The sequence below is a fragment of the Drosophila kikkawai genome, chromosome X, assembly GCF_030179895.1.
Source record: "Drosophila kikkawai strain 14028-0561.14 chromosome X, DkikHiC1v2, whole genome shotgun sequence".
NCBI lineage: Eukaryota > Metazoa > Arthropoda > Insecta > Diptera > Drosophilidae > Drosophila > Drosophila kikkawai.
In genome coordinates this window covers 9,882,331-9,899,494 of record NC_091733.1, presented here as the reverse complement: position 1 = coordinate 9,899,494, position 17,164 = coordinate 9,882,331, and the positions used below count along the sequence as shown (strand labels likewise).

The 17,164-nt window shown below is 34.6% G+C and overlaps 1 protein-coding gene across 3 annotated transcripts in view; it reads left to right on the top strand.

Annotated features, from left to right (window-relative positions):
- Positions 1-17,164, top strand: part of LOC108085753 (uncharacterized) — a 57,857-nt gene that overhangs the window by 9,396 nt on the left and 31,297 nt on the right. The window contains exon 1 of one of the 3 annotated variants that reach the window (XM_070287820.1): positions 4,105-4,240. The exons of the other annotated variants lie outside the window; for them this stretch is intronic. The gene's annotated coding sequence lies outside the window, so the exon portion shown is untranslated. Of the gene's footprint in view, positions 1-4,104; positions 4,241-17,164 lie in introns of those variants that run through there. 3 annotated transcript variants of the gene reach the window in all.

The window sequence follows — 17,164 nt, the reverse complement described above, 5'->3', positions numbered from 1 at the left end:
TACGCTTAATGTGGCAACAAGAGTAGCAGCAAAGCAAGACCCGCATGTTGAGCCAACAATTTGGCTAGAAATTGGCAACAAAACAGGGCCAGAAATGAAGAAAAGTGGCCAAGCAAATGATCGGAGATGGGTGGAATATGTTTGTTAAACAAACCAGAATTTATTATATGTATTTTATGCTGGTGAGAAGATTATCTATATTATTGTTTCTTGTGTTTAATATTCAATAATTTCTATTTTTGTATGGATTGTTACAACAATGGGTTAGTATTTTATTCAAACTTTCTTACAGTGTCCCATATTAAAGGACCCTGCTTGCCCGGGACCTTGACAATAGCTAACCTCGACCTTCTCTGCCCCATTTTCACATTTCATCCTGCTCGTTAAGCTGAGGGCGTGGCCCATCCCTCAATGGGATCAACTTTTATGTGATTGTGAGTTTTTAATTGCTCTGTTTTGGCCCCTAGCCGGGGTACAAAAAAAGGGGTTGCTAAGCCTGAGAGAAAGGAGAGAAAAGGGATTAAATTGTTCAGCTGACAGTTTGAAATTGATTTTTATGTATTGCCAGGCAGGCATTCGAAAGATAATCAGCTTATTACAATTCACGTCTTTTTTTTTTTTTTTTTGGTATGGAAATCCCATGAAAATGGTCCCCAAATTGATTTTATCCAACCACACCCATGCCCCGCCCCTCCTCGGGGGCACGTGTCCCACCCCCCGGACAATCAAGGCTCTGCAAATATCAACTTGCAACTTGTTTGCTCGAAACTTTCAATGAACATTGCATACTTATGGCCAGAGCATTGATTGGCTCTGGTTGTAGCTATGCCTGCTCCTTGGGGCATATGGGGTAGTGAAGGGAGGGGGTGGTGGAACAATTCCTAGAGGGGAAATTGCACAATGCTTAACTCTCAGCGGGCCTACGCTGCGTATGCTTGATATGGCCACGAACTATTATTATTACTTTATGGTGGAGAACAGAAATAGCAGGTTCACGGCAAAAAAAAAATAAAAATATATAAAATATATATAAAAATCAATTATATTTAAAATCCAAATTTACTGTAAATGTTTTAAAATAAATAAGCAAAGACCAAATTAGGCCTTAAAATCCATTATCCTTAACTTAAATAATTTCATTTTAAATTCTATTAAATTCCATTCAACATACCCATTTTTCCTCTTCGCTTTTGTTTCGTCAAGTGCATTGAAAATCTTCTTCCTGGCTGAATTTTACTCCCCTTCCCCCGTCGCTCCATCTGTTATTGCCCATTGTCCGCTATATCTCTCGCTTTGCCAGCTAAATGAATTTTATGACTAGGCTTTCGCTTTTTGCCATTTTTTTGTAGAAAAACTTTTGAGAGAGAGAAAAAAAAAACACTAAAAAAGAAACTGGAATTAAAAGAATTAAGCACAGCTTAGTGCTACTAAGTAAACTCGGAAAAATTTAAATAATGGGATAAACTTTTCACGGGAAAACTCATTTTGTAGCTGATTCTTAGAGAAAAGTCGAACTTTGAAAACTAAATAAGTAACATTATGATTTAATAATTCTGGAAATCAAATTTAACAAAGATTGAAGCTCTTTAGGAGTATGTGTAGTGTAAAATATTATTTTCTTGTATTTTTGTATTAATATTTTCTTTGTTATTTTTATACATTTATTATTTTTCATGGTTCAACTATGTGTTTAAACATTTTAGATCCCTAAAAATAACTACAAAGATTAGTAATAAAAAAAAGTTTCCGTTGGAAATCCTCACTTTCTTGCGACTCCCTCAGGTGAAATTTCCACAACTCCGCTTTCTTTTTGTTTTGCGTCCTTTATTGCCAGAGAAAAGCCAACTAAAAATTGGCAGAAAAAAAAATATTGAGTGCTCTGTGGAAACATCTGCGGTCTGGTCCAATGATTTATAGACTACATGGTCCAAGGGGGCCACGACGGTTTCGGGTCGAAGTGCATCGATGGATGCAGCCGGGAGTTGGGGGAAAAAAAAGAAACACAAAAAAAAAAAAAAGCGGGGGGCAAACAAAAAATCGCAGTCGAGCAGCAATATTTTCACTGCATCCCCAATGCAGGCAAAACAATCAACGCACTGCATGTGTATGGGTGTTGGCCAACTTGGGTGTGGCTCTAAGAACTTTTAAGGCTTTAAAATTTTTCAGTTAAAAGGTCTTGGGTTATAATGGGTTTAAGAAAGGGAAGTACTATAAATAATACTTGAAATAGTAAAATTAATTAAGATTTTATCCCTGAAAGGGCCTAATTTATTTTTAAAAATTAATTCTTACATATATATTGGTTTAAAGTACATTTTTCTGTAAAATGTGCTTAATTACTTCTCAAATAGTCTGTTTGTATATTTTTCCACAAGTTTTGGATACTACAGGTAGGTTTATATATAATTCAGAGAGCACAAACAGGCACAAACAGGCACACACATTTGTCCGTTAGTCGGTTCTTCCGGTTCCTGTCCGCTGGCGTTTCCATTATGATTTCTATTATTCGCAAACTCGGCACAAAAATTTCGCTGAAAATGAAATGAAATAAAGATTCAGCTTAAGAGAAATGATGATGATGATGATTCCAGGACGTTGGGGACTCACACATCTGTGCCTCTATATGTTTCTTTGGAGAATCTGCAGAGAGAAAAATATATAATTATTAATATGTCATATTCATTTTGAGATTAGAATAGTTTTTCTTTAAATTAAAAAATATTTTGCAGTGATGGAAGAGTGTCGAGCATAGATTTCAAGGTTTTCTTAACTAAAAATCGTTGAATCTAAACCAAAATTCTACAAAACATGAAAGAATTCTGCTAAAATGTACCTTAAATCTTGAATAAATTCGTATTTTCTCTCAGTGTCCTAAATTTATGTGTGTGTGTGTGTGTGTGTACATATATGTCTGACCATAAAGCGCACATGGCCCCCTGGAGTAAGTGGTCAGCTCGGAAAGTAACGAAATGCGAGGAGTCTGACAGGTGGAGAAAGAGAGAAAGAAACAGAGTGAGAGTGAGTGAAACAGAGAGCAAGAACTAAGGGAAAACCAAGAAGGAGCAAAAGGAGGCTGGAAGTGGAGATGGAGATGGTTATGGTGGCCCTTACATATGCTTAACCCATAAAGCCCACGAGCCACTCCAGTTATGGTCTTCAATTTGCGACTCCCCGGACCGATGGCTGTCAATTAATGACCCATTTGGCTAGCCAAGGGTTAAGGCCACCCGCACTCGTGTCTGTGTCTGTGTGTGTGTGTGTGTTTCTATTTAAGGAAATGCTTCTGCTATTTTTTCCACCCATTCAACACGCACACAAAAGGCTGAAAAGGAAAAGGTGTGGGGGTGTTAAGGGTCCACCAATTGGTATACCCAGTCTTTTTTTCTTTTTTTAATTTTTCAAGGGAAAATTCGAAAGTAGTTTATCAAAGAGTAGGGTTTTTAATTATTAATTTATTCTTAAATGCATTTTACATACAAAGTTTTAATTTTTTGTTAAAGATAAAGTTCAATTAAAGCGTTAAAAGGTGTAGCTGGCCACTTGCTATAATTAAGGTCTGGTCACACTAATCGTTACTCTCTCTCTCTCAGAGAGCGTCGATCACTGTCACAAAGGTGAGAGCTCCTAGGGGTTAGATTTTTATTCTTTTAAAAACAATTATTATATAAAAAAAATATATTTTCGATAAAAATACTATATAAATTTAAAAAAAAAATTACCTGTCTTCACCAGAGTTGCTTTCTTTAGGTACTGGGCATCAGTTAGTTGTTCCTGATGGTTGGCATTCCTAGCGCCCCCTCCACATGTGCTGCTCTGCCCTTAGACCTCTTAAGCTGTGTGCCACAAGTGTCGAAAAGTGTGCGCACTCCAAGCATTTTCATTTTCATTTTCGTTTTTATTTTCATTTTCACTGGGTCTCGGCCTTTGTTCGCCTCCCCTTCATTTTCTGTTTCCCGTGGCAGGACACTCGTCAGCACTTCGTTGCCAGCATCTTGCCTGCCTGTTGCCTGTTGGCCGCCTCCTTGACAGGATTCTTTACGGAAAATAAAAAGAAAACTGTCGAAGTGAGCAGGCCGTGAAATCCTTGTAAATTAAGCAATTTATCCACTATGCTTGTTTGAAAATTAAATCTACAAAGAAATTAAGAAATAGAAAATGTGCATAAATAAAAACATACATATGTACATATGTATTTACTATATTGACTTTATAATTTCAAGATATTTTTCAAAGATTTTCAGTGAGTACATGGAATATTGTTTCAAAAATATTAGAATTTTTTTAAGCACAGTTTTTGTAACCGTTTTTTTTTTTGTTAACAAATTTCCTAAAGAGCACTTAAGGCTCAGTAAAGTATAAAGTATTTTTAAACATTTTTTGTCAAGTCAAAATTAGCGATTTATGCAAAAAAAAAGTTTAAAAATTTTTAAAACCCTTAAGAAAACAGGGTCATTCAAGCTTATTAAAATATACGTAACCTTGAGAATAAAAATAAACGATTAATAATCCACTTTATTTAAACACTAGCTAGATTTTCCAAGCTTTCCTACATTTTCGCTTTTGCCCAATATTCGAGCTTTAATGCAACGCCAAAGTAACCACTGAAATTGGATGGCTGCAATTGTGTGTGCCTTTCTCCAATTAGGAGAAACTCAAGGCAAAATTCTCTGCGAGCCTCTGTGGGCGTGTGGGTGTAGCCCTGAATCGCCAGAGGCTCTACGGCCTCTACGAATCCCCTCCAAGTCGCCGCCTCTGTGTTTGCCTTTTCCTTTCAACTCCTCCTCGCCTCACTAATTGAATATGCATATTTAGCTGTCAGTCATTTTGATTGCGTAACAAGCCGAAATGAAATGAAGCCCCAAAGCCGCCCTCAAAATATACCCCCAAAACCCCACGACAATCACCCCAAAAGAAACCTCAGTGTAAACGTTTTGCATTTGATTGGCTTTCACTACAAATCATTGTCATCATCTCGATTTTCAATATTTTGCCAATGCATTTCAGCAATTATACACTTCACTTGAAGGAAATAGTTGTAGTTTGGATATTTTTATAATATATTTTACCTAACAGAGAGTCTTTGGAATGTATTTTATATTTATTTATAATTTATTAAAGGCTAAACAAAATTGAAGAAATTATTTACAACGATTTGAAGTTAAAGTTTGACTTTTATATATTTAAAGGTTCTTGAAAAAGTTTTTAATATAATAAAAAAAATATTTTAGGCGATCTTGAAACAATTGCTTATTTTAAAAAATATATAAATATTATATAAAATATAAATATATATACTTAATACAGAACACAACTTTTTTAAGTTATTTAAAAACAAAGCAACTTTTCTTTTCAAAGAAACCCCATTTTTCGCACAGTGTTTCTGAAATAAGTGAACACTCGCCTGGCATATGACAATTAACTTGAATAATTGAGCCTTTCGGTCGATTTGTGGCAGTGTAGCCCGTGTGCATTTCAGGGCACTTGGACATTGACAGTTGATAATGCATTTTAATTGTTGAAATATGAATGGATGGATGTTCGTTGGGGGATAATGGGAGCCAGAATGAATGGATGGTTGGATAATGTAAACGCAACTCCACTTAATCATGGATACCACAATTTGCATATGCTTTGGGGTGACTGACGGAGAGGGGGAAAAGATAACTAATTACGAGAAGCCAACAGAAAGGGCAACTAATTGAGGTATTAGCAGTTAATTAAATGGAAAACTTGAAGCAGTTTGGGATATTTAAGGTTATTTAAGGTTAAGAATAGGTTTAGTTATATTATATAACACAATGATTAGAAAATTATATTTAAATGCGAACAACTGCGACGACTTAATTCTCAACTTTCTGCTGCAACTTCATACGATCGACGATTTAGTGTGGGACCAACTTCCTTCTTACGCTGCCATCTCATCCCTCATCTCAGCCCTTATGAAAGCATATTCTCTTAATTAACTTAATACTTAATTCAAGGACATTTTTTAATGGAAAGCCTTTACATGTGACAGTTAAATTTATGCCAAAAGGTTCATTGTGTCGACAAAAGCCTTAACTTAAATGAAATGAAAATTGCCATTTCAATTAATAGCAGAATCCCCAAAGTAGAATTTTTGGATCCATTTTGGACTGCTGTTTGCTGTAATTATAATTGGCAATTTGCAAATTCAATTGACCGCAATTATGCTGGCGACCACCGAAAAATCGCCATGAATAATGCAACAGAAATTCGAATTTCATATTCATTCAATTAGAGAGTTTTCAGGGGGATCCAAGGAGGAGGAGGAGGAGGAGTCGTCATCATCGTCATTGCCGACGGCAACAACAATTGTGAATTGGCACACACAAGGATAATCCGGCATCCGGCAGTCGGCATTCTGGCATTCTGGCATTCTGGCATTCTGGTATTCTGGCATCCGGAACGATTGTAAAATTGTTGAAAACATCACGTATACGCACACGTACACAAACGGACACGCAACTCCATGGCAATTGGCAATAAAATTCTAATTTTATGCAATTAATTTAAATACACGTTGGCAACAAACAAAGCAAAGGAGAGAGCTTACAATCTTATTACTTTATTGCCACTTCAGCGTTTCAGGGGGAAATGGGTAATGGGGAAATGGAGATGGAAAAGGGTTTCCCACTGATGAAAGTGTTCAATTTGTAAGGATTTTGTGTTTTTTTGTGTGTTGTTTCCTGTCTTAAATGTACCTAGGGGACCGGGCTTGTAATCAACTTAAAAGATATCTCCTCTCCAAGCTCTCGGGGAATCCGATTATGTGGCAAAACGAGTATTGCAAATGTGTGTTGGCATTGTTTTATCCAGTATATCGGTTCCTGGTCATGGATTATCTGTAGTTAAATCAGTAGGGAGTCCAACCTGGGAGGGGGGCAAGTTGCTTTGCCAGTTATTAGGGATTGATTAAAGTGGATTGGATTACTGCAAGTGACTGAACAAGAAGCTGATTTAATTACAGCTCTGCCGAGCTTCCATCGAACTTGATTAAATTATGGCAAAGGTTTAGCAATGAAAAAAATTAAGAATTTGTAATCAATATAAATTAAGGAAACTGTTATCCTTTTTTTTAAGTGGCTTAAACTAAATTTTATATTTTTTTTTGGGAACTTTTCGAAATTGATTAAATTATGGTAAGGTTTAGTAATGAAAAAATTGAGAATTTGTGTTAAAAAATGTTTTAAGCTTAAAATAAAAATTTTGGAAATTGTTATTCTATTTTTAAGTATTATAGCAACGCAGAAAATTATGAATTTGTGCTTAATATTTTGAAAAAAAGTTTAAGGACTCTTAAAAAAGGTTTAAAGTTGAAAATTTAAATTCTGTACTCTTAAAAATAGGTTTTAAGCTTAAAATTAAAAATTTGGAAAATGTTATCGTTAATTAAGCATTATGGCAAGGTTCAGCAATGAACAAAATAAGGAATTTCTTCTCAATATAAATTAAGGAAACATGTATACTTTTTTTAAACTGATTAAACTACATTTGAAGTTTTATTTTTGAACTTTTCGATTTGAATTAAATTATGGAAAAGGCTTAGCGATAAAAAAAAATTAAGAATTTGTGCTGAATTTAAATAAAAAATGGTTTAGGGACTTTTTAAAAAAGCTTAAAGCTTAAAATTTAAATTCTAGACTTTTAAAAGTAGGGTTTAAGCTTAAAATTAAAATTCTGGAAAATGTTGTTCCTTTAATAAGCTATTTAAACTGCATTTTGTGGATTTCCTGCCTAAAACAGTGGTTTATTAAATTGTTATTAAGCTTTTCAACTAGTTTAAATTGTTATTATTAAAATTTTTATTTATATTAGCTTTATAATTAGTTTACATTTTTATTAAATTTTAATTACTAATTTTTAAATTATTATTTATATTAAAATTGAAACCCCTAATAGGTTACTAAGTCATCTTGTGAGTGCAAAAGTCACAACTATTACACCTCTAGTCCGAAACCCCTTAATTCTGTTAGAGAAAGCCACACATGCACATGCATACATCATAAATAATTGAGTTATTCCTTCGATGTTTTTGCCCCTTTGCCGTTTTTTTCCTGACTTGCCAGGTTATATATATATATATACATTTTTTTTTCTTGTCCGACAACATGACAAATTTATCCTAAAGTTAATTCCCTTACTCAGGACCGAGAGCTCTCCGCTGGCCCGTGGCTGCTGACCCCTTTGCCCTGTCTCATGAACTTTGGCCCTGTGTGTGGGCACAGTTGTGGTCAAAATAGTGTGTCCCATATACCATTGAAATACAAAATATGAAATATGAAAGTACAATTGAATAGTAAATATGTATAGATTTTTGTTATAAACAGCATTAAATATTATTGTTTATTGGAAAATGGCGTAAAATTACTTAAAATATGAAATTATTTTATAAAGAATGAACAGAGAGTAATGCATTATTTTTAATTTCAGCTTTAAAGATTGGTTTAAATTTAAAATAATTATAATTTAGTTGTTTGTATGAACATTTTATTACATATTTTATAGAGTTTTATACGTAAATGCTTTGAATTTTATTTCAAATAACTAAACACTAATTATATTTGAAGCCAGAAAATAATTAATTATATATATTCACTGCTTTAAAGATTGCTTAAAAAAAAATATATATATATTTTTTTTTTGCTATTCCTGTGAACCCATCTGTACCCTGTGTGTGTGTGTGGGTGTGTCACTTGGGATGTTGTTCATTTTGGTTGACGATGTCCTCGGTTGGGCGCAATTTGTATACATATTGATGAATATGTATAAATAAATTTCTATTGATTTTTCATTATTTATTTTTAATAATAAATAAAGCAAGCAAGCCAGCCAGCTCGCCTCCTCCGCTTTCACAGGCTTTACTGCCGTTTTTTTTTCAGAAAGTGTTGACACACCTAAGTTTGAAATTGAGTCGTTGGAGCACATTGATTGAGTTGTGCTTTTTTTTTTATACACACAAAAATGTCCGCTTTGTTGCCCATCAGTGGGAAAAAAAAACATTTTAAACTCACCCCCCCCCCATTCAGAGGATTTTCCATGTGGCGTTAAAATGTTTTTCTAAGCGTTACACACAGCTAAAATAATTAAATTCAATTGGAATTCAGTTTTCGCGCGAAAAGCGACGAGGCTTTAGAGAAAAAATATATAATAGAAAATATCCATCCCCCAAAAAGAGCACACAAAAGAAAAAAATTATACAGGTGAGTGGAAAAAAATATTGAAAATTTATTTATAGTCAAATACGCTACACTGCACCTGCTGGTGTCTCTGTGTGTGTGTGTGTGTGTGTGTGTGTGTGTGTGTGTGTATGTGTTTGCACAACAGATGTTTGCTGGTGTTGAGTGTACGCACACGCGCACACACACACACACTCCTCCAGAGTTGGGGTGTAAAAATGATTGAGTGTTTGAACTCAACTTTTGTGTCGTTGCCATCGTCATCAGTGGCTGTGAAATAGCAGTGGCAATGCCTGCCACACACACACAAGCACACACATTTCACTGTGGGGCACCAATACAGCCACGAAAAACAGCAGGGGGTGGGGGGGCTGCGTCACATACTCTATAATTCGCAGAAGCGCTGGTATTCCATCGTTCATGGTGGGATTTTAAATTAAGGAAGCTATAATTTAAAACAGGCTTTGCCTTTAGTTAGTTAATCATTTATTTATTAATATATTCATTCATTTATTTATTAGTTTGTTGATTTATTTATATATTTATTAGTTAGTTCTTTATTTTTATTAAGTTTTTATTGATTTATTTAATAGACATTTTTTTTAAATTATTTATTGATTAATTTATGTATTAAATTGTTTATTTATTAAGTTAATCACGAATTTATTTATTTATTTTGCTTGCCCTTTTTTTTAATTATTTATCTAAAAAGAAACTAAACGGGAAATATTTTATAAGAAAAAGAGGGATATGTCATAAAATAATTATTTTTTATATAAAAAAATACGAAACTTGAAATTGTATCTCGATAATTAATATTTTATATTTATCTGATTTTTTTATATACTTTTTTAAATGCTTGAATTGTCATTTTATTAGAAACAAAATTTAATAAAAGTGTTAGATAAACAATTAAATTAAAGAAAAATATAAAGAGTTCTTAATTGAAGTTTAAAAACACATGTAAATAAAATTAAATCAATTATTCAAATATACACAATTTATTTAAAATTTAATGTAGCAAAAAAAAATAATTTAAAAATATTAAGTGACATAGAAAATGGTCTCATTGCAAAATATACTGTATCCAATCCTTATTTAATTTTATTATAGGTCCAGGACAACGCACAGATAGTTTTTCAATCAACTAATCGCAAGACTTTGGCAAAGCCATTGTTCTAAATTTATTTGTTTGCATAAACAGTTTTATAATCTGTCAGCAGCCTTCAAGTGCATTTCAACTTCGACTCCCTTTCACTATCTATATAAATATATAAATATATATATATATAGTATGTATTTGATCGCTTTTGTTGTTATCTCTATGGGGTTTCTCGATTTGTTTGGCTTGCTTTTCTGCCCCTCCGTGTCAAAGTAAACGTAATGCAGAGTCTACCGCACATACACGACGAGAAATAATATTTAAAATCAAATTTACATGAAATTTTGAATATAATAAGTATATTTTTCTAGTGTTTCAGTGGATTGTGCGATTTGGTTCCTTTAAATTTGAATTATAGATTTACTGTTGATTTATATTTATAGCGAAATATATTTATACTGGAGCAATAATTGTTAAATTTTAATTTTTAAATAAATCAAATTTATATTAAATTTAGTATATTATTTTCATATTTTTTAGTGTTTCAGTAGATTTTAGATTTTATTTATTTTTCGATTATTATTCTATAGAGATATTATATATGAATCAGTAAGATTTGTTACATTTCAATTTTAATCAAAAAAAAAAAAAAATAAATAAAAAATATTTAAAATAAAAGTCACAAATTCTTTAAGTAAAAGTAACAAGTTTTTATGGCTTTAAATTTATTTAAAATATGTTTAAAAATATTTCACTTTGAATACTTACCTGCTATACATTTTGCTCAGTCCATCCCGTAATGCTGGCTACGGTTTTAAATTGTATTTAAGGTGGCTTCGACTCCCAGTAGCTTTATCTGCTTTAGCTGCCACTTCTTCTTTATCTGCCGCCGCCTTCTTTGTAGTTGTTGTTGCTGCACAGGAAAATTACCAGCGTCAAGGAAAAGCGTCACGGAGCGACAAGGAGCGGCGACTGGCAGGGAAAAAGTCTACGGGGGCAGTGTCAACAGTTTTCCCTCCGGCTGAGTGAACTGCCTTGGGGCATGTGTGTTTGTATGCACTTCAATAAAAATTTAGCATACGCTTCACTTCACTTGCCACACGCACGGCAAGAGGCCCACACAATTGCGGTCAGAATAATAGCAGCTTTGTTAGAATATTTCAATTTTCAAATAAAGAGAATGTAAAGAAGGTTTATTTGACAAGAAAAATGACTACTGTAATTAGTAAGTCACTAGTTAAGCAAGGCGAAGGAGTTGAGCTACAAAATAGGCATAAAAATATTATTAAGAATATTAAACAGTTAAGTTAACATTAATTTGGGTAAATGAAGTAGTATAATATGGATAACACATGAATTGGCAATTTTGCAAGGTATCACAGTCACCATTGATCTGCACACGACTGTTACTCTCGCTCGGTGATCGCTCTGCTATTTATACTCTCTGACTGGGTAAGAAGAAGCAGAGAGTGTGATTAGAGAGTGATCAAGAGAGAGTGAGTGGGTTAGAGAGGGGGCTTAAGAGGGAGTTAGAGGGCGAAAGTGCGAGGGCGTGAGTAATTTGGAGAGTCTAAGTGGGAGAGTAAGTGGGAGAGTGTGCAGCCAAGAGAAAGTGGGAGAGTGTAAAGCTGAGAGTAAGATGGAGAGTAAGATTTAGAGAGAGCCTGCTTGCGATATTATATTGACTGCAGGTGTATGTACACACACACACATACAAACCCCTAACAGGCACACACACACACAGCGCACCTGTAACGCCCCTTGGCAGCGGGCGGCTGGCTGCTACACACGAAAACATTGCTTTGTATCATTTCCCCTTGAAGAAGCATTTTTCGATTATATGTTGCCTTTGCTTTCTGGCTCGTTTTTCAATCTAAATGTCAGCACACATGTGCCTGTGTATGTGTCAAAATGGCTGCCAGCTGTGGGTGCGTGCGTGCGTGAGTGAGCGAGTTTGTGTGTGTGTGTGTGTGTGTGTGCGCGTGGCGTGGCAAATTACTCGAGTGAAGTGCGCACTTGAAGAACGAAATAGCCAAAAAACAAAACTTTATCCTTCAGTCAGCCTCCGTTTGCCGTTATCCAGCCACGCCTTCCCTGCCCCCGCCCTTGGAAAACACCCGGAAAACTCAGTGCCTGCATGTGTGTTGGTGTGTTTGTGTGTGCGCGCGAAAGCGAATTTCCTTTCTAATTTGCTTAACGCAACTTTCTCAAGTCTCGTTACATTATTGTTCATTCATGTCGCCGGCAACTGCAACTGCTGGTCTCAAGCTCTCCAAAAACAAAACAACAACATAAAAATAACAGAAAATGTGAAAAAAAAGATATGTAAAAAACTTGAAAAGAGTAATATATGAAACGTTTAAATACCCTTTGAAAATATATAATTTAGGATTATTATTGAACACATTTTAAAATATTAAAAAACCAGCTTAGAAATTATAGAATTTCTTAATTACTTATTATATTGGTTATATATACTTTTCTTTTTTTTTAATTTATATATATATAAAATATAATAATATAATAATAATACCCTTGAACACTTGGCCCTTAACATGTGCATATATTCCGAAAGCAAACTGGAAACTTTGAAGTTGAAAATTAAGAAAGCCTAACAATAGCAACAAGAATTAATATTAAGACGTATATTATATTAAGAAAGAGAAAGAGAGAGTGAAACGAGTGCAGAAAGCATTTTACTTAAATGATTGCAGCTATTGCTTTTCACAAATTTTCCTTTTTATTCTTTCTTAAATGTACATTTGTTGGTTTTTTTATAGTGAAAACTTTGAAAAAATCACAAAGATATAAGGCTAAATCTTTAAATTTAAATAACTTAACTTGAAAAAAATAAAAAAATTAAATAAAATATTTACCACTTATGTATATGCATAAAACATAGTCCATCAATCGGGGGTATATCGCATTACGGCTGATGTAAATACGGATGAAGGACCTGCGACTTCCTCCGGCAGGAAGTGAACAGGCGGATGGGTGGATGGGGGGGAGGGGGGGGGGGGCAAGACAGAAGGATAAGCAGGTCCTTTAAGCTCCGGCCTTCGAATTGGCTGCCTTTGATGTCGCTCAAAGTGGTTGAAAATGCATATTAAATGTGTGGACTAAGTGGATTCATTCGAATACTTGACAATTAGCTAATAGGACGAGAAGGATACTATATATAAATAATATATATATATATATATAGCCATGAACAAGAAGAATGTTAAAGAAGGAAACTAACCTGAAAACTAAGAAAAGAGCTTGGGAATGAGTTTTATATTTAAAAAAATATTAAATAATAAATAAAATAAAGCAATTTATACTTGAATAAAATAAATTTAGGTATAAAGTTAAATAAAATAATTGTATTTACATTTCTTCCTGCACATAATTTTAAAATAATGCAATGCCAGGAATTTTGATGGGGCAATTCCTTATTTTTGCACCATGATGTCAGGATTTAAGCATTTAATCATCAAATAAATTAATTAATACATCAATATATATCACACACATTCCCTATATTACACATAAATGGCTTTTAATTAAGTTTTTAAGCCTCTGCTTCGAACGAAAGTCGCTTTGAAAATATTGTAATAAATTCTCTTGACTTATTTGGACGCGTAAATTTAATCAATAAATAAAATGTAAATTTTTGCACAATTTCTCCCTGACAAAGTCGCCAAGTAATTTCCTTCCTTCGTCTTCTTTTCGTTGTTTTTCTCCGTATTCCTTTGCTTTCTCTCTCTATATATATTTTTTTTTGTATATTTTGATTGCTAGGCCTAGCGGCTGTTGACCCGAACTTCCCGTTCCTCTTTCGCGGGGTCAAACCGCAGGTGAAGCCAGTGAAATACAGGTAACAAAACATACAGAATAATCGGGAAAAACTTTGGGTGAACGAAGGCAAGGAATTCAAGTCACGACATTCGCACCTGGAGGGCGAATGGCGTTTAAAATTCAGCAAAAGGTCAACCAATGCCGGATAACTGGCTTGGTCAGCTACGCAAAAAAGCAATAAAAAAAAAACAGAATATAAGGATATACTATATATCTATAAGCATATTCCTATATAGATATCTTCAAATAATTACTTACAGTTAAGGCAATGTAATGGGAGTGTTTCGGAAAAAAGTAGTGATTTATTGAAAAATTGTTTATATATTTGAAAAAAAAGAAAGGATATAATAAGCAATGGATTTAAAGAAATCAAATAATACTTCTTTCTGACAAATCTTATTTCTATTTTTGATATATTATTGAATTTGTTTAATAGATATACACTCCCACTGTGTAGCTGAATTCAAACTTGAGAATTTTAAGACACATTTTTTTAAATAAACATTTTCTAATACGCTTTCTTTGGTATTATTTACATTCTTTTAAACGAAAGCTAAAAAGGTTCTTCTTAAATATATGTAATATGCATTTTATTTTAGCTTTAAATCGAATTTCTCCTTGGCCTTACAGCAATGAAACGCACTGTCTACGCTTAGCCAGGTATTTGTGTTTGTAGAACGGCCAGTCAAAAAGTCTCGCTTCAATTACTTTGAGTTGTGCAAACCTTTCTGGCTCATTTTTGTTTCCACTTGCTTCGTCCTTGTCTGCCCCATTTTCCCCACATTTTCTCCAGCACCCACCCCCCTCATATTCTATATTTTTTGCCGCCCCCTTTATTTCATATACCCCACTGTCCCATAATTTTCAGTGGCCCTCGTTGCTTTCTTTAAAATGAAAGGTGACGCGGTATATTTGAATTTTGAATGCATAGTTGGGGGGTGGGAAAAGGGAAATGGTGATGGATGTGGATGTGGATGTGGGACAAAGGCACGAGAATGAGGGAGGACCAAAAGGACCTTTCCATCATCCTTGCCTTGCCGTTATTTCTTGTCGACGCGTCGCCCTGGCATTATTATATATACTGGTTTTGCCCAGTATCCCCATGCTCCGCGTCAGTTTTTATTAAAAAACTCATTATATCTCGCTCAGCAGGACAACAGGATGCGGTCTATGATAGATTATTTGGACAGCAGGCGTTGGAAAATGAAAATGCTTGGAAAATCAGCATGGAACATTTATTTATTTAAGCAATAATCATTGTGTGTTATTTGCAAAAAAAAAAAAACAATTGGAAAAACTCGATGGTAATTTCTAAAATTAAAACACCAAGTTCATTACCTGTTGGCTGATTATACTTGCGAAATGTCACTATTCCCAGTAGTTACCCATTCATTGGCTTACTTCATTTCCTTCGTTCTTGCCACATTTCCGCTGGCGGCTTCTTTGCAGATTAATTTCCCCTTGGATTGACTGTAAAGTTGTCTCAATTTGAGTTTTCTTTGCCATTGGCATTGATTTCCCATATTAAATTTCCTTCTCTGCTGCTATCGGCTGGCTGGTTGGTTTTCTCTTCTGGAAAATGTTGTTAGCTGTCTTTGTTATCTATTTTTGGTGCTGGCAAACTTTTCGAATTTCATTTTCACTTTCATTTTTCCCCCAGTCAGCTGTGGCTTAAGTAATTTGTTGTATTTTTCCTTTTTTATTTACTCTTTTCTCGGGAAAATCCAACAGAGTGGAAGGCGAAAAAAAAAAAACGTAAAATGAAAAACGAAAAGGAAAACTATTTTGCGACACAATCCTTCCGGTTGGTTTGGAGGGCGTAAGAGGGGAGGGGAAGAAAGTTTCCATTTTTAGCTGGGTGGAAAAGGAGCTGGCCAGGGAAAATCCAGGAAAGCAGGAAACTTTTCAATAAACTATCGCTTGGCACACATGCCACACATCCGTTTTGCCAACTGCTGCCAACTGTTGAGTTATTTTTTATATTGTTAGAGCCAGCTATCCCCCTCTACACATATATATATATATAGTATATATAACCTTATCCATTTCTGCACTTGTCCACTTTCTCCCCATCTCAATTTCTCCCACTTTTCCCCTTTTGTCCTCCTCCTTTCTTCGCCTGCCATTGATAAGCTGCGAATAGTTTGAACGCCATTTGCCAGTAGATTTGTTCGCTGCAGGACTTGCAGGACAATTTGCTGGCTTTACAGTACTACCTGCTTATAGGGGAATTATCTGTATTTTTATTATGAAAAATGTATTGTAAATATATATATATTTATACCCTTGCAGGGTATTATAATTTCAGTCATTAGTTTGCAATGCAGCATCAACAGCCGAGTCGATCTAGCCATGTCCGTCTGTTCGTCTGTCCGTCCGTCTGTCCGTCAGTTTCTCAGGTTTAAAGCTATCTGAATGAAACTTTGCATATAGTTATCTATATACTCTCACTGCCATGTATGCCGGATCGGACAACTATATCTTATAGCTGCTATACAAATTATCGATAAATTAATAGAAAAAATATTATAACTTTGTTGTGTTTTCAATGTATTTTCATCTACTCTAAGATAAACTCAAAGCCTGTGAAAAATTCTCTCACTGTAACTTCCTGCTAAAGCTCTGCTTTTCTCCAACTTGTGTTTGTTTTCCCAGCACCTCGTTGTGCCACTATAAAGTTAAATTGCAATTTCGAAAAAGTATTTAATATGACAGTTGGCGAGGGGGTCAGGGGGGTGTGTGGAGAGAAATAAGGACTTGCAACAAACGGGAGGGAGGAGGGTGGCAACCCGGCAGGAGTTGGCCGAAAAAGGAGGTGAAAAACAAGTAGTGGCAGTGCGTTGTCGTCGGCTTTCACAGAAAATCTGGGAATCGGCAATGGAATGCTGACAGCATTGCAAATGCTACAGCACCGTTTTCAAGAGTTTTCCCAGAGAAATGCTGCGTGTGTGTGTTCCGCAGGACAGTGAAAATCGCTTAGGCAACAAAACCTGACAACGAGTCTAGTTTTTGGTGAAATGTCACA